The 24,689-nt window shown below is 49.4% G+C and overlaps 1 long non-coding RNA gene across 1 annotated transcript; it reads right to left on the reverse strand.

Moving 5' to 3' along the window:
- Positions 1–19,868: 19,868 nt before the first annotated feature.
- Positions 19,869–24,414, reverse strand: LOC123349758. The gene is made up of 4 exons (XR_006573633.1): positions 24,372–24,414; positions 23,668–23,717; positions 22,731–22,762; positions 19,869–20,785 (listed from the first exon to the last, which is right to left on the reverse strand). It is a non-coding gene; the product is annotated as an uncharacterized LOC123349758 (long non-coding RNA).
- Between the last annotated feature and the right edge of the window lie 275 nt (positions 24,415–24,689).

A 24,689-nucleotide genomic window follows, 5' to 3' on the forward strand; every position in this document is an offset into this window, starting at 1 on the left:
CCTGACCCCACCTGCCTGGGTTGGGCTGTCTGAGCTGAGATGGGTTAAAATGGGGGTGGGGTGGGGTGCGGGGGTCTCTGTGTCAAATTTTGAAAAAAGATGTTTTGTGATAATTTTTTTTTCAGATTTTGATGAAATTCAGCATTTGGATTTCCAGGGGATTATTATTTAATTGTCATTCTCACTCTGCCATCACCCCCACTTGCCTGTGATGCTGAGTTGCTGGGCAGGGCTGAGCTGGAATCTGATCACTTGGTTATCGCTGTCCTTGATCTCGTACCCGCAGGAGTAACTCCCAGAGCTGTTCCTGGACACCATATGGTCATAGTTGTAGGTGACCTTCTCCTCTGAACCCCTCTGGGATGAAACCTCCTCCCCGTCCTTGCAGAAGATGATGCGGGTGGCCAGGAGCAGGGACTGCACGGAACACAGGAGCTGCATGGAGTCCCCTGGCCGGGCAGATGTCTGGCTCAGGTAGAGGATGGGGCCATGGAGAGTGCCTGGGAAGGGGAATGGGTCAGAACTGTCAATGGGGCATTGGTGGTGCCCAGCATTGTTGGTGGGACAGGATGCAAATGGCAGGTGGATCTGTGCCACATCGTAGTTGGAGGGTCTGATTACAGCTCAACTGGGCAGATGGGGAGATGAACTCTCTCTGGTGACCGGAAGCTTCATTAAGTGGGATCATTTGGGTTGTGGAAGGGCTTGGAGGCTCAGTGGGCTGGGCTCCAATTGTCTGGCACTGCGCACTCTCCTAGAACAAAGGGCCCTGACGTGGGCACCCTGCTGACATAGCTGAAGCAGTACAGCTGGGAGAGAGGCGACCCCTCAGCAAGACCGGCCCCTGGCCATTGAGGGCTGTCTAGGGCAGAGGTTCTCAACCTTCTTCTTTCTCAGCCCCTGCTCCCTCCCACAACATGCTATAAAAACTCCATGACCCAGATGTACCACGACAACTGTTTTTCTGTATGTAAAAGCCAGGGCCAGAGTTAGGGGGTAGCCAGGGGTGGCTCCAGGCCCCAGCACGCCAAGCACGTGCTTGGGGCGGCAAGCTGCGGGGGGCGCTCTGCCGGCGCCGCGAGGGCGGCAGGCAGGCTGCCTCCGGCGGTTTGCCTGCAGAGGGTCCGCTGGTCCTGTGGCTTTGGTGGACCTCCCGCAGGCAAACCACCGGTGGCAGCCTGCCTGCCGTGCTTGGGGTGGCAAAATCCCTAGAGCCGCCCCTGGGGGTAGCAAGCCGGGCATTTGCCCAGGGCCTCACACCAAAGAGAGCACCACAAAGCTAAGTTGATCAGGCTTTGGCTTCAGCCCTGTGTGGTGGCGCTTTGGCTTTCTGCCCCACCCCTTGCTGCTGCCTTGCCCAGGCAGCCAGCAAAGAAGCAACTCAGCCAGCCCCTGCTGCACTGGGTGCAGGGTCACTGGGTGCGGCTCCCTGGCCCGGGTCATATGGGAGCTCAGCCTGGTTTATAAAATGGTCCCTTCTGGCCATACCCTTTCGAATTCCACCTGCTGACTATTAGCAGTGCGGCTGACATTTATGGACAAGGTGCAGGCTGAGTCCATGTGTGGGGTGAGCTGCATGGGAGAAACCTGCGGCCATGAAGGGCTGGGAGCTGATGCCATGGGAAGGTAAATCTCTTGGGGCCAGAGCCATGGTGTTCTCTGCTTACCAGGGCTAGTGACCTGAGGGTGGGATGGGTTGTGGACCCATGTGTCACCCATGTGTCACTCCATGTGTCACACCAGCCCCCTAGCAGACTCTCTCACCCATGTGTCACACCAGCCCCCTATCAGACCAGAGCTGAGAGGCAATGGGACAGGGAGGGGTTGGTCAGATCCCTGCTCGGATCTCACACAGCCCCGCCTGCCTTCCCGGGCCATTGCTGCTGACACCACAGTGAGCAGGGAGCAGCCAAAGGGGTGGTGGCTGGAGGCCTGAAAACAGAGGGGTCAATGCCCTGGGTAGAATGGGGACAGAAAGACAGACGGACTCACCGGGAACTGAGCAGATCTCCTGGCTGCTGGGACTCAGCACTGGGAACAGAAAGGTGCCATGTGGTTAGTGCTGGAGATAAAATCTCCCCCTTTTCTGAGGTCCCTCTTCAGGGACAAAAACTGCCTTTAATAGGAAAAAATTCCTGATTCGTGTTTTGGTGAAGAAGCAAACCAGACAGGACGTTAGATCTGGGGCAGGGCAGGTTCCTCGCACACAGACCTTGGCTGAGCTGGGACCGCCTTTCCCTTCAGCTCTCTAGAGGGCCAGATCCTCAGCTGGTGTAAACCGGCCTGACGCCAGTGGAACGACTCTGATCTGACCCAGTAGCTCTCACACTTAGTTTTTACACTGGTTCCCATTTCTCTCCCACTAAACGGGAGTTGCTGGCTGTCTGGGCCAGGGGCTGCTCTCGGTTTTGTTTCCTTCCAACTTGTTACGACTTAGCGCAGGGTTCCCGCATACTCACCGGACAGCAAGAGGCACAGAGACAGGATCATCAGGGCACTGGGAGGAACCGATTAGGATGGATAGAGCTCAGCAGCTTCTTCTCCTGATGAGATCAGGAGGGGACAATCCAGAGTTGCTCCCTGCTCCCACCTGCCCCCTCTGCCCTGTCTGACTTCGGAAGGGAAGCTCTGGTCTTTCTCTCTGCTCTGATCTGCCCCACTCTGCTCCCCAGGGTTGGAGTCTCCACCCAGCTCCTCTTCCTGTTCCCAGGCAGCCCGGAGTCTGCAGCGCTCAGGCAGCACACGTTTCAGCCTCTCTCCAACCTGCTCTGTCCTCTCCTCAGGTCTGATATTAATCACTGCTCCCTGTTTCCTACCCTGCACCGCCCCCTTTCCTTGCCCTGGCCACAGCGTCTCTATTTAGGCCTGCAAAATTGAGAACTGAAAGGGTCTGGTTTGCTTGTTTGAGTCTAAACATATCACTGAGGAAACACCTCCTGTCCCATCTCACTGCCCAGGGACCGAGACAGCCCCCCGGCCAGTGATGAGCTGGCAAAAATTTAACAACCGGTTCCCTATAAAAAGTTCTGATTTAAGGGGGGAGAGTGGGGGAGGGGCCGGGGCAGGCGGAGACATACTTGTGGGGCCGGAGGCCCCTGCAGGGCCTGGGGCAAATTGCCCCACTTGCCCCCTCGGCAGCCCTAGAGCTTGCAGCCCCCTCCCCCCTTACCTTGCTGGCAGCTCAAAGCAACTCCGGAGCTCAGCTGAGCAGCGGCTGGCCACGCTGCAGCTGGGGGGGAAGCGGGGGAAGGGCCGGGGGAGCCTCAGCCTCCCTAGCTGGGAATCCTGGGAGCAACAGGATGGTCTGGCCCCCGGACCGGAGTTCTTTGCCCACCCCCTGGCCCTTTAACAACTGGTTCTCCACGGAGGTCTAATTTTAGCAACCGGTTCTTGGGAACCTGTGGGAACCTGCTCCAGCTCACCACTGCCCCTGGCTAAAGGCACAGCTGTGCCAGAGTGAAAGGTCACTGGGTGATTGTGGGGCCTGGGATGTTGGATGAGTCTGAATCTTTTGCTACACTCTTTTCTCCAGTCCATGAGGAGAAGGATCCAGCTCCCCCAGGGGAAATTCACCCTCTGGGCTTGAGATGGACATAAATGGGGTCTGGGCCTTGTGTGGGGCCCCCTGCACAGAGGTGAATTTCACCACCAGAGAACAGCAATCACAGTTCTGCACTGGCTTCCCCACCTGCTTAGTCTTCACCCGCCCCATCCTCCACACCCAGCTCCAGCCACTTCTACAGAGTCTGCCATGACTTCCCTTCTCTTTTCATTCTGGGTTTCTGAAGAGTCTGCTGTCCCTGCTGAGAGACGGGCAGAAGGTCCCTTTCTCCTACCCTGGTTCCCTCTCGAATCACCTCCCCACTGCCGGGGTCGGGGGGAAGAACACAAGGCAGTTGAGAAAGAGCCTCCAGAAGTGACCTCTGAGGAGGTGGGGAGCTCAGATCAGTGTGACTAAGCAAGTGGAGGAACCAGAGCAAAAGGCCAAAGAAACATGAGGGAGTCTTTTGAATAGACATTACCACCTCTGCGGGAAGCCAAATATCCGAGGGCCACGAGGGAAATCTGTCAGGAGTACAAGGCAGAGCAGTTTTGCAGAGCAACTTTTCATTGATGCAGATTGATGCAGGATTGTCCTGGGATGGTGGCTGGGCACATTTCTCCACTGGGATGGAGTCAGCTCTGCAGAGCAGCTGGACAGGGGATGTTTGGGGTAGTTCAGATGCTTGAGGGATCATCAGCATAGCTCAGGTAAGGGTCAGTGGAGCACAGGTTGAGACTACCTGTTATAAGCAGTGCCCAGAAAACAGCAGCGTGAAAAAAGGTAAATATGTTTTGCTCTTTTTAAAAATATCATTATTTCAAAACGTTTTGTAAAAAATATTTTTTTAAATATTTGCTGTTTTTTCCACCTTTCTTGGTGGCAAAATGGTGAAAATGGAGGGAGGGGAAATCCAAAAGCTGAAACTTTATAAAAAATTATCCAAAAATTTTTTTTTAATGTAAATTTTCATTTTTTTCTTTTCATTTTCCAGTTTTATTTTTACAACTCACCCCGCCAAACAGTTTTAATGTTTTCTTTGAAAAAATGAAAACTTTGGAAATAATGAAAATATTTGGACAAAAACTCTCACTTTGGAGATTACTGCATTGTGGTGTCTCCGTCCAGAGTGACTCCCAGGGCTGTGGGTCAGGCTGAGCTGCTGGCACCCTTGGATGGCAGCTGGGCCCTGCTTGTAGCTCAGACAATGCTGCCCAGAAAGGGTCTGATGCAAAGCTCCTTGGTGTCTATGGAAAGACTCCACTGACATCACTGGCCTTGGGATCAGGCCACTGTGTAAGAGGGTCGGTTCTCTTGTGACAGAGAAATGGCTCAGGAGCTTTCACTTGGAGTGACCCCAACCCAGATTGGAACCAGGAACAGGGAAAGTCTCCACCATGGGTGGGTGAAGGGGAGGTTGATGACAGGACCATGCACAGCACATAGCAGGATGTGAAGAAGAGGAACTCAATCCCTGCATCCCCAGCAGAGCTTCCAACACAGCTGATCATAGAATCATAGAATCTCAGGGTTGGAAAGGACCTCAGGAGGTCATCTAGTCCAACCCCCTGCTCAAAGCAGGACCAAACCCAACTAGATCATCCCAGCCAGGGCTTTGTCAAGCCTGACCTTAAAAACCTCTAAGGAAGGAGATTCCACCACCTCCCTAGGTAACCCATTCCAGTTCTTCACCACCCTACTAGTGAAAAAGTTTTTCCTAATATCCAACCTAAACCTCCCCCTCTGCAACTCCTTGTTCTGTCATCTTCTATCACTGAGAACAGTCTAGATCCATCCTCTTTGGAACCCCCTTTCAGGTAGTTGAAAGCAGCTATCAAATCCCCCCTCATTCTTCTCTTCTGCAGGCTAAACAATCCCAGTTCCCTCAGCCTCTCCTCATAAGTCATGTGTTCCAGCCCCTAATCATTTTTGTTGCCCTCCGCTGGACTCTCTCCAATTTATCCACATCCTTCTTGTAGTGTGGGGCCCAAAACTGGACACAGTACTCCAGATGAGGCCTCACCAGTGCTGAGTAGAGGGGAATGATCACATCCCTCGATCTGCTGGAAATGCCCCTACTTATACAACCCAAAATGCCATTAGCCTTCTTGGCAACAAGGGCACACTGTTGACTCATATTCAGCTTTTCGTCCACCGTAACCCCTAGGTCCTTTTCTGTAGAACTGCTGCCCAGCCATTCGGTCCCTAGTCTGTAGCAGTGCATGGGATTCTTCCGTCCTAAGTGCAGGACTCTGCACTTGTCCTTGTTGAACCTCATCAGATTTCTTTTAGCTCAATCCTCTAATTTGTCTGGGTTCCTCTATATCCTACCCTCCAGCGTATCAACCACTCCTCCCAGTTTAGTGTCATCTGCAAACTTGCTAAGGGTGCAGTCCACACCATCCTCCAGATCATTAATGAAGATATTGAATAAAACCGGCCCCAGCACCGACCCTTGGGGCACCCCACTTGATACCGGCTGCCAACTAGACATGGAACCATTGATCACTACCCATTGAGCCCGACCATCTAGCCAGTTTTCTATCCACCTTACCGTCCATTCATCCAGCCCAGACTTCTTTAACTTGCTGGCAAGAATACTGTGGGAGACTGTATCAAAAGCTTTGCTAAAGTCCAGAAATAGCACATCCACTGCTTTCCCCTCATCCACAGAGCCGGTTATCTCATCATAGAAGGCAATTAGGTTAGTCAGGCATGACTTGCCCTTGGTGAATCCATGCTGACTGTTCCTGATCACTTTCCCCTCCTTTAAGTGGTTCAGAATTGATTCCTTGAGCACCTGTTCCATGATTTTTCCAGGGACTGAGGTGAGACTGACTGGCCTGTAGTTCCCTGGATCTGTGAAGCAAGAACATGTGCATAAAGAAATGCTCCCGCTGCACATATCCTGCAGCTGCCTCATTCACACAGACCCTGAAAGGAGCAAACAGCTCCACACAGGGAAGAAATGATCAGGGCTCCTCTCTAGGCTAGTGATTTAACAAAGACTTGAAGGAGTCATCTGCATAGAGCCTGTGATAGAGAGAGCTATTGATTGATAGATCAATATATAGATAGATGGATATGTATGGGGATAGAGAGAGACACACAGGCACACACACAAAGAATGTATATGGGGATGTTTTAAAATACCATGCTTGATTTATCACATGGTTAAGCAGAGAGACCAAGACTTCCTAAAACGATTAGTGAATTTGGGGCCCCAATTTAAGCCATCTTAAAGGGGCTGATTTCCAGCAGGTGGGGGCTCAGCGCAGTCTGTCTGTCACTCCTTAAGCTGTCTCATGCTGGGCTCCCAAATTACCGGCCATTTTGGACGGTGTGACCAGAAGTGCTTGTGCCAATTGCTCATGTGCAGAATCTGTCTTTGAGACCAGCTGTAAGAGTACGAGGGGCTGCGTCCCCATGGCCCATTCTAGCTCTGGCCCTCGGGTGAGACTGCAATCAAGGGCAATGGGTGCGAGTTGTGATGGGGATTTTGTGATAAAGCTCCTCTGGCACAATCACACTGTGCGGACGCTGAGCGGCAGTCCAGTTCTCAGCTGTCCCAGCATTCCCTGCAGGGTGAACAGTTGTCATTTCCTGCTGAGGCAATAGAGGCAGCTGTGTGAAAGCTGTGGGCACCCTGACATGTTCCCAAAGCAGATGGACTTGACCCAGCACCTGCCCATGAAACTCAGTCCTTACCGCTATGGTATTTCATGGGAAAGTATCTCGTATCAGCTAAGGGGTGAATTATACCTCTCCAGTTACACCAATATAAGTTCCTGTGCATATTCATGTTCTGGTATAAGAGAGCCCTTTTCTGGTTTACTTTATCTTGTTTTGAAAGCAGTACAAACTATAAGGTGTACATTTTTAACAGTGAGGATAATTTACCATGGGAAAAACTTACCACGGGCTGTGGTGGCTTGCCCATCACTGGCAATTTTTAAATCAAGCGTGGATGTTTTTCTCAAACAGATGCTCTAGTTCAAACAGGAATTATTTGAGGGCAATTCTCTAGCTTGTGTTATACAGGAGGTCAGACTAGATGATCACAGTGGTCCTTTTTGGTACTAGAATCTATGACTAAACCTGACAAAGACTCTGACCCCGTGGGAGTTATGTCAGAAAAGCTATAGTTGTAAAATTCTCTGTGTATGGAGAAGCCCTGGGATGAACAGCCCTTCCCATCAATGCTCTCCCTGTACATCCCCTGTCACTGGAGTATCTGAGCCTTTCACAATCATTGTGAGGGTTTGTCCTCAGACACTTCTGAAGCTCACCTCATTTCACAGATGGGGAAACTGAGGCACAGAGCAAGCCCAAGTGACTGAGCCCAGGACACACAGGAGTTCACAGGTGAGTGAGGGATTGAACCAAGGGCTTATGGTCCACTGCTCTAGCCACAAGATTGTACTTCCTCCCTGCAGCCCCCAGCCCTCCCAATGGCCTGGATGACAATAACCAGAGTCATAACTGCCTGAAGCCAATGACCCTGGGCTTTTTCATCCAAAGAGGAAAAGAGCCTGAATGGGACTGGAAAATATGGAAAACATGAGAGACACAAGCTGGTAAATCTGCTGCAGATGGTTCAATTTATCTCACAGTAGGTCCCACCCTCTTTTGTTTCTGAGCTAGGTCCTGCTTCCCTTCTCCTGGCCCAAACCTCAGGGCAGCCTGGGCAGAATTAGACCCATCTCTCCAGCCCTATGGATGGAGCCAGATGCTGCAGGACTAGAGAGCGACAGGCTGCTGCTCAGAAGAAGGAAGAGAGAGGATCATCACTGCTGTGAGCTGGGGGCTCCTGCTCCTCAACTATCTGCACACACAGCCTAGCTGCTCTGTGCAGCTGCAGAGGGAGGGAACCACAGGATGAGCTGAGAGCACCCTGAGCATCTTCTCATGCCTAGCCTGAGCTAGCTCTCCCCGGCCTGACTGAGTTAGCAGCCCAGCGAGGTGGGGGTGTATCATACGCTGAGATGTGGGATTAAATAAGATGCTCACACAATGTTATTTTTGTCCTCACACATTAACCTGCCTCCCCTCCCCCCCGCTTTAGTCTGTTCTCATGAGGTTTTCAGGGGAGTTTATTTAAAGGCCAGAAGGGACCAATGTGACCATCTAGTCAGAACATCTACATAGCCCAGGCCTGAGAGCCTCCCCCAGGGATCCCTGATTTGTGCTGCTCACTTCTAGCTGAGCTAGAGCACATCTGGTAGAAAGAGACATCCCCTCTTGGTTTAACGACTCCAAACCGGCTCCCATTTCTAAACACTAAGGTGTCTGTGGCTGATCAGCGAAAGAGAGGACCAGGGGAAAGGGAGATGCTGGACTTGGACAGAGCAACTGGAGATGGGCCATGAGATTTAGCTCCAGGTGTGGGTCCTAATCTGACCTTCCTCAGAGTTGGGGGTGTGGACTTTAGGTTCTGGTTTGAGACAGCCCCAAAGGCTGGGTGTGGGGTCTCTCTTTCTGAGACTAAAAGCACAATAGGTACCAAATACAATGATCCAGAGTCTGACTGAGGAGGGGAAGAAGATGCTTGATCTAGGGTAGCTGAGCCACCTAATGGTGAATGGGGAAGAGGGAGCAGATGGAGCTGTTGATCTTGGCAGAGATTTCAGAAAGCTCAGTGGAGTGTGCAGATCCGGTGTGTACCCACGGCCTGCCATTGACAGACTGACTGGGCAGCTAGGCAAGGCCACTGACAATCCTAGGTTACACTGTAACAAAAGACACTGGGAAGTTTAACACTCCAGTGAAGAATACAACCCACAGCAGATTGTCAGGACAGGGATTGTGCTGTATGAAACCTACCTGTACAGCACCAGCCCACCAATGGTACTGAAGAAACAACACATTCGTAATGATGCCTGCAGCAGGGCCAGCTGAGAATTGTACATCAAGACCTTTCTCAATGGAAAATTAGATTTTGACTGAATGATTTTTTAATTTTTTCTTATTAATTAATTTGTGGAAGTCTGTGCTTTATCTGAAGAGTTTTGATTTTTCATTGGAAAATGAAAAGCCCCCAAATATTTTGGCTTTTGGGAGTTTTCAACTGAAATAATTCAGTTTCCATTTGCCAAAACCAAATATTTCCCTCCCAATTTTCACATTTTCAATTTTTTGATGAAAAGTTCAATTAAATTTTCCACAGGGGAAAAAAAATCCATGTTCTGCCCTGCTCCAGAGTGCACCATTCTTAAGCCCTCACTGGTTGCAGGTGGAATCTGTCAATGTTCTGTTCTGCCCTGTGTCCACATGACTCCCTGGAATGTCCTAGAGGTTAATGTACATTAGCCTGAAGGCCTCTGTGATGAGAGTGGGGCTGTGGGTGCAGGCTATGCTGGAGCTCAAGGCATAACTAACAGTATGAAGCAAAGGTTGTGAACAGAAGTAGAGCTGGTCTTGGGAGAATAGTAACACACTGGGTATTGGCTAACCAAGTAAGCTCATGTGAGAGGATGGTACAAGGATGTTGCATCACATCGGGGTCACCATTTGTTGCATCACAGGAGCAGGAACGATGTCTAACAGTCAAGTGTGGTCACAAGCAGAGAGAACTCTTTATTCCACTCCAGCAGGCTCTTATATACACAATTATATTAGGCAATCAGGCAACAACTTACAGGTTAATTAGATCTACACAGGCACAGCTGTAACCTCATAGGATAATTATCATCCTACACACCTGTCTAACTTTCCCAACACAATCAACTCGTCCCAGAAGCCCAAACATCTCACATTCCTTTTCCCACATCTCCCCCCTGTATTCAAAATCAAAAGGAAAGGAAAAAGGAAAAAAGAAAAGAGAAGAATAAAGGTGTTAGCAAAATATTTCCAACTCATGACAGCATAACACTATAATCTATCACGAACCGAAATTAAACTTTATACAACCAACCTATGACCATGCAATCCTTAACATATCACAGATTAATTAGCTACAAATTATAACATTTATCACAGAAAACACAACTTCCAAAACCTTTCTTAAATCCTTAACATGAAAAAAGGATTTAATTTTCATATTAGCAAAGGTAGAAACACCAAACAAACAAAAACAAAACACAACAAACAAATGATGTAAATTCTGCAGGATTCCCCCCTCTCTATTAAACACCAACTTATGCTGTTACCAAAATATCCCTCAAGTGTCAGGTGATCAAACTGACACTGAGGGTGGGGGGATTCTAAAGAAAACACATCAAACCACATAACAACACAACAACAATTCTGGCCAGAAGACAGACAACACAAAACACAACAACAATTTTTTTTTTTTTTTTTTTTTTTACACTCTAAATAATAATTGCATGGTACACTGAATGCTATACAGCCAACACAAAATCTCTTTCAGGCACAGCAAAAATCATTTCAAACAAGAAAAGTCCTGACAGAGCTAGCAAATAGTTCTCCTCCGGGGGCTCTGGTTCCACGGCGATCTTTGCATCTCAACCAGTCTCACATCCTCTGTGTCACACAATCAGCACAAACGAGACATTAGTGCAGAGGAAACAAGTCAGATGTACATAATAAAGCTCCCAGCAGGTGTGCACTCCCTGCTCCAGGAACAACACTTGCACCTCATCGTTCAGCTGATTGTGCTGCTCTATCAAGCCAGCGCACTCCCGCCCGCCATAGGCGATGCAAACTCTCTGTCCTGGATGGAGCTGTGAGCGGTTCAGGTCTGGGAAGCTGGGCATCGTACTATTCTCCTCTCCCTGCTCCCTGCACCGACCGCCCTCATACAAAGCCAGGTGGAAAAACACTCTGCTGAGCTCTACCTGCAACACGGGGATCCGGGCTGTCCCCAGCATCCTGTCTGCCAAGGAGCTGGGCGTAGAAACGCGGGCGCCCAACAGGGAGCATTTCCCCAGGCGCCTGGACAGCACGCTCGCCATCTTGACAGTCTCCTGCTCCGCTGACACAATGGTTCCCATATAGCTGCTCACCTCTAGGTTCGGGTATGCCTCCCTTTTCGGGCATCCTGCGGCTCCCAGCCGCTTAGCACTATGCTCAAATGCGCCCCTCTTTTCGGGCGTCCTGCGCCTCCCTTTTTGGGCGTCCTGCGGCTCCCAGCCGCTTAATACTATGCTCAAATGCGCCCCTCTTTTCGGGCGTCCTGCGCCTCCCTTTTTGGGCGTCCTGCGGCTCCCAGCCGCTTAGCACTGTGCTCAGATGCGCCCCTCTTTTTGGGCGTCCTGCGCCTCCCTTTTTGGGCGTCCTCCGGCTCCCAGCCGCTTAGCACTGTGCTCAGATGCGCCCCTCTTTTCGGGCGTCCTGCGCCTCCCTTTTTGGGCGTCCTGCGCCTCCCTTTTTGGGCGCCTCGCGGCTCCCAGCCGCTCGCTCGGACGCCCTGCGGTTCCCAGCCACTTGTCACTGAGACCCAGGTGCGTCTCCCCCCCGCCTTTTTTTTTTTTTTTCTCTTTTCAGGCAACCGATACTATAGCCCGCAGCTTCTCCGCCATTTGTTGCATCACATCGGGGTCACCATTTGTTGCATCACAGGAGCAGGAACGAAGTCTAACAGTCAAGTGTGGTCACAAGCAGAGAGAACTCTTTATTCCACTCCAGCAGGCTCTTATATACACAATTATATTAGGCAATCAGGCAACAACTAACAGGTTAATTAGATCTACACAGGCACAGCTGTAACCTCATAGGATAATTATCATCCTACACACCTGTCTAACTTTCCCAACACAATCAACTCGTCCCAGAAGCCCAAACATCTCACATTCCTTTTCCCACACAAGGACACACAGAGTTCTCAAGTAACACCATAAATACAGACTTAAGAGATGGTACAGGAACTCACTGACCGCTCCTAAAGGATAAGGAGGAGGTGACAAGATAATTAGTGTATCTGTGTATCTGTAGTGTATCTGTAGCTCCTCACTAGGACTGTGCTTTGTCAACAACAAATCTGGCCGAGCACCTTTGCCACTGAATCGAGCCTGGGGTCTTTCTTTGTAGTAATATGAGGTTTCCTGTATCAACACACTGCACAGTCTGCTAGTGCAGCTGATGTCAGAGTTCTGAGAACAGCAGCACTAGCAGCATTACCAATGCTGCAGCACCAGCAGCACTTACCAACACAAACTACAGTTGGTAATCGTACAATCATAGACATGTCAGGCTGGAAGGGACCTGAAGAAGTCATCAAGTCCAGCCCCCTGCACTGAGGCAGGATCAAGTAAACCTAGACCATCCCTGACAGGGGGTTTGTCCTACATGTTCTTAATAATCTCTGATGAGGGGATTCCTCCATCTCCCCTTGGAAGCCTATTCCAGAGCTTAACTACCCTGATCATTAGAAAGCTTTTCCTACTATGGAGCCTAAACCTCCCTTGCTGCAGATGAAGCCCATTACTTCTTGCCCTATGTTTAGAGGGCACTGAGAACAATTGATCACCATCTTCTGTATAACAGTCCTTAACAGATTTGAAGATGGTTACCAGGTTCCCCTTTGGTCTTTTTTTCTCAAGCCTTAACGTGCTAAGTTTTTTTAACCTTTCTGCATAAGTCAAGTTTTCTAAAGCTTTGATCAGTTTTTTGTTGTTCTCTGGATTTTCTCTAATTTGTTCACATCCTGTTTAAATGCTGAGTTCAAAACCCTCCAAAGTGGGTCTCCCACAACCCAGGCAAATATTGAACCCCAGGGCAAAGGTTGGGAGGGGCAGGCACTTTTCAGAAGCTGCCCTGAATGAAACATTTTCAACAACCTGAAACAGACTTTTCCAATTTACTAACAAATTTCAAACACATCTCGAACTGTCTCAAATACCTGCTCTGATTTTTCGGTGTCCTGCCAGACCAAAACATCAATTATTTGCCCAGATCCACCTGCAAGTGACCTGCAATAACACACAGATGCAGCAACATTGCAGAAGCTTGTAAACCCACCACTGGCATCTTCAAAACACACCCATCGGAAATGGATGAAACCCCTCCGGAGACTGACCCTCAAGTGATCACTTGGCTCCGAGATGTGCCCTGTAGCCTCCAGGTGGGGGGGGGTCACACCTCTGAAGACAGTGTGAGGTATGGGGGGTGCTATGCCACAAGGCTTCCAGCGGCTTCCCCTGGCCTCAGTCACTTGGGGGGTCCCAGCAGATGCCATGTGACATGAGGGATCTCCTGCCACAGCTGCCCCCATCAGCAGATCCCTGCCCTACTATGGGAGAAGCTGGGAAAGACAGGGGCTCTTATGTAAGATTACCTAGATTCCTGGAGCTCTGTCTGCTGGCAGCTCAGGGAGAGGCAAACTGTCCCTGGGAGGGAGGGGGAGCCAAGGCAAACTCAAAGTCTGCCTGGCAACCAATAGGGAGTGAGAAGCCCCTCCCAGGGAGTTCAGGAAAGGGGAGAAGCCATTTTTGAGTCAGTCTGGAGCCATCCAGGGAAAGGGCAGGACTGGCTGTGTGGGGAGTTGGTAAGTCCCAGGCCTGCATGTAGGGTTCCCCCCGAAAACTGGCTTCTAGGAACCTGAAAGCAAGATCCCTCAGCTTGGCTTGTCTTTCTCCGCTGATGATTCCCAGTGTAAGCAGAGTCAGGATGAGCTCTACCCTGACATCTGGTGGTGAATTGTGGTAAGTGTGGGAAAGAACTTCAGGGGCTGGTCTTGTTTGCATAGGCACACCCACCCCGCCTAGCATGAACCCACAGCAGCCCTAAATGGTCACTTTGGCTGCTGTGGGATCCCCAGTTTCTCTGTTATTGGGGCAGGAAGAATAAAGTGTTGTTACCCTGATTATGTGAATCAAGGCCAGTGGAACTGTTTTATGACAGAGGGACTCACCATCAACTGAGTAGCACTCACTAGACAAGGGACATGGGTTCCAAAACCCAGTGAATTGAGAGAGGCTGGGGATAGGTATGTATAATTGAGTGCACGGGTGTCTTTGAGGCATGGCCACTCCTCCTTTCCACTGTTGAATAGCAGAGATACTTTTGAGTCCCTTAAGAATCTAAGGATATAAATTGTCAGTTAGGAAATTTAGGCTTGAAATTAGATGAAGGTTTCTAACTATCAGAGGAGTGCAATTCTGGAACAGCCTACCGAGGGAAATAGTGGGGGCAAAGGACCTCCATGATTTTAAGATTAAGCTGGATAAGTTTATGGAGGGGATGGTATGATAGGATAATGGGTTTAGTCAATAGGTCAATAATGTGCCACACTGGTAATTAGTACAAAGGGTCAGTGTTGGGATATTGTTAGCCTTTTCCAGAGGGTCTGGCTGGAGAGTCTTGCCCGCATGCTCGGGGTTCAGCTGATCGCCATATTTGGGGTCGGGAAGGAATTTTCCTCCAGGGTAGATTGGCAGTGGCCCTGGAGGTTTTTCGCCTTCCTCCGAAGCATGGGGTAGGGGTCGCTTGCTGGTGGATTATCTGCTACTTGAAGTCTTTAAAGCACGATTTGGAGCATTCAACAGCAGAGTCAAGGGAGAGAATTAGTTCATGAGTGGGTGGATCGGCTTATGTGGCCTGCATCTTGCAGGAGGTCAGACTAGATGATCATAATGGTCCCTTCTGATCTTGAATTCTATGATTCTATGATTAATCTAGTTACAGGCTGCTGAGCTGAATTCACTTTGGGACAGTGGTGTACCAGCACTGGGGCTCCCCTACTACAAGCAGACATCACTAAGTGCTGAAATCATTAAAGAGCTAAAACTGCTGAGCTGAGCTCACTGAGTGTTGTGTTAACTAGTGGGGGAGCCTGAAGATCTATTGCTAAGTGGCTGGCAGAGCAGAGCAGTTTGTGGGATGATTGGCATGGCCCACAGAACAATGAGTGGCACGGAGCTGAGCAGTTTGCAGGGGCAGCTGGAGCGGCTCATGGGCAGCTGGTGAACTGGAGTGGCTGATAGAGCAGAGCAGTTTGTGGTGAAAGCTGCAGCAGAACCTCATGGAGAGGTGGGGCAGTCAGCCTCAGACCCACATAAGGTGCCCCTTAACACCCCGTGCACCTCCTCATCCCCCCATTTCCACCCAGGCTGGGGGTGTAAAACTCTGCAGATAAACTTTTGAACTCTGGGACTGCACTAACCAGGGACAGAGACTTTTGGGTTGTTGGACTTTTGGATGATTTTTAGGTTGCTGGACTCAAGAGACTTTTGGGACTTTGGGGTGATCTTTTGGGTGGTTGGACTTAAGATCCTGAGAGGAAAAAGATACTGCCAAACTTACTTGGGGGTGGGTCTTTTGCTCATGGTTTGTGTTATGAATCCTGTTGTGGTGTTTCCCCAGCATAATGCCACATTGTTTCCCTCCTTTATTAAAAGGGTTTTGCTACACCCAGACTCCATGCTTGCGAGAGGGGAAGTATTGCCTCCTAGAAGCACTCGGGGGATGGTATGTAATTGTCCCAGGTCACTGGGTGGGGGCTCAAGCCGGTTTTGCATTGTGTTATTGAAACAAAACCCCTGGATACTGAACCCGGCCGTTGTTGCTGCCAACTCAGAGGGGCAGAGGGGTTACACCAGTTTGTAGAGTTTTGCTGGGAAACTTCCCCAGCCAGGCTGAGTTCACCCCCCAGCTCCCAAGGTGAGACCAGTCACCACATGGTCAGCTCTGTTCTGGCTGCTAGTTCAGAGCTGCTGCCTGTGTGTGTCTGGATGTTGGGCTGGGAGACAACAGTTTGGATGTTAGTATAGTTGTGTAACCTGCACCTTGAGCCCTGCACCCCAGTTTGGTGAGGGGAAATCCTGGGACCAAAGCAGCCTGACTCTTGCCTGAAGAGGATCCCTGCCAGCAGAGATCAGCCCCTCTGCAGTGACCGAGTCATCTTTTAGTCAGTCAGTCAGGGAATTTGTTTTGGGGACACCCTACTCCCCGAACTGTGTCCTCAAGCCAGGGAATGAGGGTTTGGAGATTTTATAACCTGCTGCATATTAAACCTGTGGAGGGATTTACCACCTTCTCCCACTTGTGAGTCCATTGGGGTGTACTGAACCCAGTCAGCCACACTGCTAAACCACTGCAGAAAATATCAGAAAGTTTGCTGTGTTAGTCTTGATCTGTAAAAAGCAACAAAGAGTCCTGTGGCACCTTATACACTAACAGATGTATTGGAGCATAGGCTTTTGTGGGTGAATACTCACTTTGTCAGACGCACTGCAGAAAAGAATTGTGTGTTCATAGGTCATCAAGGGCCCCAACAAAGCATGCGAACCAATGGGACACTAATCATACATTTGCTACATCAGGTCCCGTGACTGGGGAAAGTCATGGGTATTATCAGCATGGGCACTGGTGACCCTAAAATAGTGTTTTACCCTGTTATGTATATTTGTCTCCTGTTTAATATAATTATTGTGTTGAATATATTGTATGTATTTGTGTTATTTCTTGGAAGTCTCCAACTAAACCTCTACCACGATATAACGTGACCCAATATAACATGAATTTGGATATAACACGGTAAAACAGTGCTCTGGAGGGGCGAGGCTGTGCACTCTGGTGGATCAAAGCAAGTTCGATATAACGCCGTTTCACCTATAATGTGGTAAGATTTTTTGGCTCCTGAGGACAGCGTTATATCGGGGTACAGGTGTATCTGGTAAGTAAGTAGGGTTACCCTGTGATTGGAGGGAAGGAGCGAGGGGGGTGGAGGCACCGCCAAATAAATTCATAGGAAAAAATAAAGAAGATACACCCTGCTGAGTGAATGGCAGGATCCAGAAGAACCCAGACCTGTCCATCAAAACCTGTAAGCAGATTGGCATTACAGAAGGTAACCAGGTGAAGAGAGGGCGCTACACTTATTATGCTCTTACATTCATGGGAGACCCCTGGGTCCTCAGAGACAAAAAAAGGCGGCTCCCCCAGGCCCTGTCTGGGCTCCCCCCACCACATACACTGCTTTTATCTTGCTAATCTCCCATCCCCTCATCCTGTTTCCATCCCCTGTTCTCCTCCTGCCATTTCCACCCCCCCTCCTCATTTCTACCTTCCCTTCCTTCTGCCCAACCCCCATCCCCTCCCTCCATCCCACTGACCTCCGCTTATCTGAGGGCTTTTCCTGACCCCTCCCCCAGCTATTGAGATCCTCCCGCAGGTGACAGTTGGGCTCCCTCCATCCCCATCCCCCCAGGTGGCAGTTGGCCGTTCCCCCCCTTGATGGTCCCGTCACTGACTCTGCTCGCCAGGCCCCTCCCCCCACAGGCGGTTCCCAAGTCGCTGCAGATGGCTCCAGCCCATCCCCCGAGCTTGCCGCACCCAGGGCTGGAGGGTTCGGCCCATCCCAGCAGGGTTCTGGCAGGCTCCAGCAAGTCTCCAGCCCACAGAGCAAAGGGCCACGTAGCCACTGACTGTTTGCTCCCCAGTGACGTCACTGCGCCCTGAAATGCAAACACGGGAGTTACACTGGAATTGCTCAGCCGTGGCCAGACGCCCGAGCGAGCGTGGGGAAGAGACGGGCTCTGCCTGCTGAGGCGCCAGCACTGGAGAGACACCAGGCAAAATTCTCACCTTTGTGAGCCGATCTGGAGTCCAGCTGGCCCAGGTTTGTTGGGTGTGTCTGTTTTTTATCAAACAGACAAGATGGGTGAGGTCAAACCTTCTGTTGGACCAACTTCTGCTGGTGAGAGAGACACTTTTCAGCTACACGACTCTGCTATCCTGAGACCTACACAGGTACAACAATTTTTATTTTTCTGGTAAGGGATGCTGGGGTAGCGAAGGCCTGAAGAGGAAAGAGCCAGTGGCCACCACTGCCAAAGGAAAGGCTGGCTAGCAACAGAGGTGGGATTCAAACTCACCCATGTCTAATACAAAGGATCAACCATTAGCTCCTCAGCCACCATCTTATCTACTGGAGTATCTTTCCCATGAGTTGTCCTTTTGTCAGCTGAGACCAGGCACCCAAGTGACTGTATAGAAGGAAACATAGGGCTGGCCTGCAGGCATACCAAGCCCATAGCCAGATCATGCAAGATCGCTGAGTGGTTAAGGCTCTAGACTACTAATCTATTATGTCCCCGTTGGTGGTGGGCTGTCACTTCTTTTTGTGGAGGCAGCTGCTTGGTCATTCTTCTGCACCCCTTCACCCAACAAAGCCATACGACCACCAAAAGAAGACCCACAAATTGGGTGCCACAGCACTTCCTACACCAGGTAGGACTCAAACCCAGTTTAAAATAATGAGAATCAAGCACGAAACCTCTACACCACTGGTCTCTTTGCAGACCTCCTCTGCTATGTCTGCTCTACCCTGTCTTGGGTGCCTGGCCTGGGTGCCTGGCGTTGGCTGACCAAGCACAGCTGGTGGAAAGGGGCCCTTTTGGCTGATAAAGTGACCAAGCGATTAAAGTGCTGGATTTCAAATCTTTTGTACCAAGAGCATCACAGTGGATCACAAATTGAATGCGAGTCAACAATGTGACGCAGTCACAAAAAAATGCTACTGTCATTCTGGGAAGTATTAACAAGAGTGTGGTATGTGAGATTGTTGTCCCACCCTCTCCTTGAAACTGGACTGTGTCCAATTCTGGGTGTCAGTACTGTTTTAATGTTTTTGGTCTTGCAATAATGTTATTTCTTCTGTACATGACTTGTTTAGTTTATGGTTGTCTTTTGGGTGCTGCCCATGCTGCTTTGTTATTGTAGAGTCAGACATTGGGCCTGTGCACACACTGGTTTGTTTTCATTTCCATGTCTGAGTTTAGATTTGTGCTGGTTGTTAACGCCTTTATGAAGCACAGAAATATTATTTGCCCTGGCTTTAGAGGGGCAGGAGGGGACTTACCAAAGCTCACACAGAGTCAGTGGAACAGCTGGGAATGGAACCCAGGAACCCACCAAGCACTGGGTGTTAGCGCCAAATTCCTTCTTCCCACCCTATACAGTAGGAAGTCTTATGTCTTGTCAGTGCACAGAACTTACACCATTGGGCATAAAAGCAAAACATAACTAGAGGCTGGAATCTGTCTGGATTGGGGTGCAGCAGTAGTTATACCATAGTGAGGGTTGTGTTAAAGACATTCATGCTTTGACAGTGGAAAAAATGGTGAATATTGTGTGTTTTGAATGAGTTTTAATTAAACAAAACTTGGGTTAAAATCTTTAGTCAGTGATGAACTGTTTGGTATATAGATTGTACAATTTCTACTTCTGGAAAGTTTATGGTATGCTGTTGAAAAATGGGTGTTTTAGTGATTCCCCCCCCCTTTTGATATATTTTTGATATAGTCTTCCAGCAGAAAGATCCAATCACAGATATATCCCACATTTGAATACATCATTGCTTCTATAATCGGAATCCCAAGAGTACCAATTTAGGTCAATGAATGGCATATAAAAAGTATTTAAAAACTGGACATCAATCTAGAATTCCTGCCAAATATCAGCTCAAAACCATATACCAAAGCCAAATACTGACATGATGTTCTCTTGCCTCCACATGGCTGCACTCTCTGGAGGCGGCTAAGAAATAGTTTCACAAACTCATAGCTTGTGACTAATACTTTTTGTTTGTTGCTTATATTTCATCACACCCCTACAAACCTGCATGACATTAAACAGACCTTCACATTCAAAGGTGAGCCTGATTCTGTTGTCAGTTCTCATTATTTCACAGCACATCTCATAATATTCCCTGTTTTTCTTGAAGTCCAACTGCTGATGTACTGGGATTATGAGAGTATCTTGGGTTTTGTTGAAATCAGTAAGTTTCTAGCCCTTCTGGTTGTGAAGAACACCTTGAAAACCTGACCTCCAGAAAGTCAAACACCAGAAGTCAAATAGAAGTAAGCAACAGGCAGAATTTAAGAATTCATGAGATTTTTTTTTAAGCAATCTTTGGATTTGGGGGAGCTGCCTCATGATTTTTGTACACTTTGGGTTGGCAATGGAATCTCTGAACAGAGCTGAGAGGACTTGGGAGCTGAGCTGTCAATATAAAGAGTCAGAGGGTAGGAATACAGAGTTTGGGTATTTTACCCCATTTTATTCAGAAGAAACTTTTTTTTCCAAAAGGCAAACAGGCTGCATTTGCCCTAAGAATATTCCAGTGTCCTACAGCACTTTGGGGTGCTGTGCATTGTCCTGCTGTGGCCCCAGAGAAGGTCCCCCACTTCCTTGCTGCACGGCCCCTACAGTTGCCGAGGTTCTGTGATGTGACTGCGCACTGACGAGTCCTGCATTTCAGCAAGTGGAGCATTAATGACATCTGTCCTGCTGCAGAGCGATGGTCGCATATGTTGGTGTCTCTTCTCTCTTTGGCCGTGGATGCTTTAAGATAAACCACAGTAATGTTACTTTTCTGCTAACCCAGCCTAAAGCCAGAGAAATGAAGCCAGAAAATGTCCATCTGACAGCACTGCTGTACGCACATCAGGAGCTCTTCTAATGGGCATCTAGGCTGGGAAACACCACTGACCCCACTTCCTACGTAAGCACTTGTGAGGCAGCCAGCTCAGCTTTCCCCCTCCCCAGCCTTGGTCTGGCCCTTTTCTGCTCCCCAGACAGCTGGACTTTGTCCTGACACCTCCCAGCTGGGCAGAGGAGCCCTTCTCCCTCTCTCCATGCCAGCTGACCCATCCAGGTAGTGCCAGGTTCTCCCTGCGATGGGGTGTTATTATAGACTCAGACTTTAAAGTCAGAAGGGACCGTCATGGTCAAATGGGAACCTATGTATATAATTTTGATGGGGTTAAACCAGCTTCTGAATTCACATGCATCATAAATATCTCTATAAGTAATACCCTGATCTACAGTCATTTACTAAAAGCTCTAAGGGATAAACTGGCGTTTGTTAGTATAAGAACAACCAAAGTAATACTAGCAAAATCTCCAGAAAGTGAATGAGACTCCATCTCTCTGAGATTACTTGAGTTCTTTGCCCCAAATTTTCAGGACAAGAACTACACAGTGATGAGACATGGTTATCAAATTTCATATCCACTAGAATAGGGTGTGTGTGTGTGTGTGTGTGTAAAAAGCAGACTCATAATGGGATGCTAACTTCAACCTTAACTCTGAGGAGATCAGCTATGCATCCATGATAGCAGAGCACACCTCTCTCTGTGACACTGCTTTAAACGCTCAATAAAATGTTACATAATAATAATAATAATTAATAAATAGGATAGAACTTCCGTGACCCAAACTCCTCCCATGGATCGTTAGAGGAGGAGAAATAAAAATTCGAGGTTATTGTTCATTGACAATATCAGCTGGAGTGTGGACAAATAATTATCACAAGGAAGCAACTGGTGGAAGGAAGTTCTGTGTTAGCAGCTTTCTCTGCAACTACCATGATACCCATGATGTGTGCACCACCACACAGCCGCCTCTAGCAGTGTGAGACTGTGCACACCCCACTGACATCTACATTACAGGGGAGGGATAGCTCAGTGGTTTGAGCATTGGCCTGCTAAACCCAGGGCTGTGAGTTCAATCCTTAAGGGGCCCATTTGGGGGAACTGGGGTAAAAATCTGGGGATTGGTCCTGCTTTGAGCAGGGGATTGGACTAGATGACCTCCTGAGCTCCCTTCCAACCCTGATATTCTATGATACATTGCATGCAAACCCCTGGGGGGATATCCTGCCCTGCCCCACTGAAGTCAATGGGAAACTCCCAGGATTTCACCCCTTGCCTGTCTTTCTTCCCCTTTGTAGGGCCGTGGTGGGGAGGGTTACCAGCAAGTGGTTCCAGAAAGTTACTAATAGGATCTGTCTCACAAGAGCCAATTCCCATTCGGGTAACATTTCAAAGGAAGTTTTCAATCTCCCCCCCGCAATGGGATTGGAATGTCCAGTTCCCAGAAGTTTTAATGGGGACTTTTAACGCTGAAATATCTGACTTGGTTATTTGTCTGACTGCAGAGGCTGGTGGGGGAAGCTTCTCTTTAGCCGGATAGATTTTCAGGCCATGGAGGTTTCATCCCCTATCACTGTGGTGCAGAGTTTGGGAAGGATATTTTTCTCTTGCCTGGATATGTGTCTTTGTGTCTGTGGAGGACAGGGCCTGACTGGCCAGGCCATCAGCACTTATGGGAAACAGCTACCTGCTCCTGGGTGGAGATCTGGGACACCAGCAGTAAGACCGGGGTAAAAGACACAACCTGAATCCTGGGAATCCTGAGTAAATCCATGTCCCAAGCCCAGGGGTCACTGCTGAGGAGGAACAGGCAAACAAATCGCATTTTGTCGTTAATAAAAGCTGCAACTCACCCTGGAGCTTCCCAGCCAATTCACGGAGGCATCTGGGGAGAGAATGACAGTTACACATTGTCACGTGGCTATAAATGCCCTTAAGGGAAGGCACCTCGCTGAGCATGAATTATAACCCCCCCGGCTCCTACCTCTCCCCCAGCCAGGGCAGGGCTCCCCCATGGGCAGCACTGAGCACAATGGAACCTGATCCCGATCAAGATCGCTAGGGGATACCGTAGGAGAAGGATTTAATACGGCTTTGAAACATGTTCAGTGGAAACTGTCTGTCTGGGTTTCCACAGAGCTATTTTGTCACAAACAGAGGTGGCTCTTGGCAGAAAATGTCATGATTTTGTTCAAAAAATGAGTGCCTCATGCTCATATTCTCCTCTACAGGCTGGACTGGCTGGCTGGGCTTCAACTCCCATGATTCACTGCAACTAGGGACTCCCATGATGTACCACTTCCATCACCAAGAGGGGAGAAAGTGGGGCAGAAAGTGGGAGAGTCAGCGAGCCTGGCTCAGAGAAGAGAAGAGAAGAGAAGAGCAGGAGCATGAGGCACCTAAACTATGCCTATGAGGCACTCTTGCACCCAGCTCCCAGTGAAGGGGTGGAACATTTTTCAATGAGAGCTTTCCCCGGGATGTGACCTTTCCACGAAGGAAGGGAAGTGGTAATACTTTGCCTCAGTCCCCTAAACCATGGCAATGCAGGACTGGGGATTACAGGCAAAGGATGGGACCAAGGAACCTCAGGAACTCAGATGCATAAGACCTGGGACCAGAAGAGCTTTTTTCTCCTCCTTCACTTTGATTACAGGCAGTTTGTTGTAACTCTTGGCCAGACAGTGGGATCTGTCCATCCCCCACCAATTAACACTTATTCCCAGCCCCACATTTCTCCCTCATGTGCAGGTGACCCCGGTAACCCCAATACTCCCCAAAAGCTCTTACATTCGATATGATCTTCAGCAGAGTTGCTGGTGTCACGCTGGACTTGTTCCCTGTGGGGAGAAATAAGGTCAGGGGGTATCAGTGATGCCGTGTGCTCTCTCTCTGTCACCTTGGTGACACTGAGTCTGTTTTCAGAGATCCAGCCGTGAGTAGATTTCCTCCCGTGGCTGGTTTTCCTACTAGGAACTTACATCTCCATTCAGCTCACACTCAGTGGAAAGGCAGCAAACTCAACTTCTAGATAATCAGGGAAGGTAGCGACATCACCATTTATGGAGGGAGAGTCTAATAAAGATGAGACTTGAACATCCTGTTCTACTTCAGCAAAATGGCCAAGAAACCAACCACTAGGCGAGCATGGAGTTAAGATTTGGGAGGGGAGGGAGACCGAAAATCCATGACAATTTAGGATAGAAGTTGAAAAGAACACAGTCATTTTCACAAAGTTAAAACTGGGTGTCATTTTTCAACAGGAATGGGCTACTGCCAGTCACCATCAAGCCTCCGCTCACTGGGGCAGACTGCAGTGTAAAAGCCACTCATCCTAGGCAAGGGAGGTTTGGACCTGCCACTTCTACCTATAGCAGAGCTGCCCCTCTGTAGCCCTAGTACCCTCTAGTGGGCCCTTCCTTCGGCCTGCAGCCTGGGTTTCTACTAGGCTGAAGCTCCCCAACCCTTCCCCAGCACTGCTCCACCCTCAGTACCTTCCTCAGCTCCACAGGCAGCCTGGTCCCTCCCTCTCCAAAGGCTAGAGAGAGAGTGTCTGGCCTCTGGCCCCAGCCCTCTTATAAGGCCAGCTGCGGCTCGATTGGGGCATGGCCCAGCTGTTGCTGCTTCCCCAATCAGCTTAGTAGCTGCTTTCCCCCAGCCACAGCCCTCCCCAGGGCTGCTTTTAACTCCTTCCGGGCAGGAGTGGGGTAACCACCCCGCTACACTCCCCGAACGGGGGCTCCCAGGCTGCCCATGCAGTCCTAGCCAATGGAGTTACCACTTCATGTTACTCACTGCAGCTAGATGGACTG

Source organism: Mauremys mutica, chromosome 15, assembly GCF_020497125.1.
Source record: "Mauremys mutica isolate MM-2020 ecotype Southern chromosome 15, ASM2049712v1, whole genome shotgun sequence".
Taxonomy (NCBI): Eukaryota; Metazoa; Chordata; order Testudines; family Geoemydidae; genus Mauremys; species Mauremys mutica.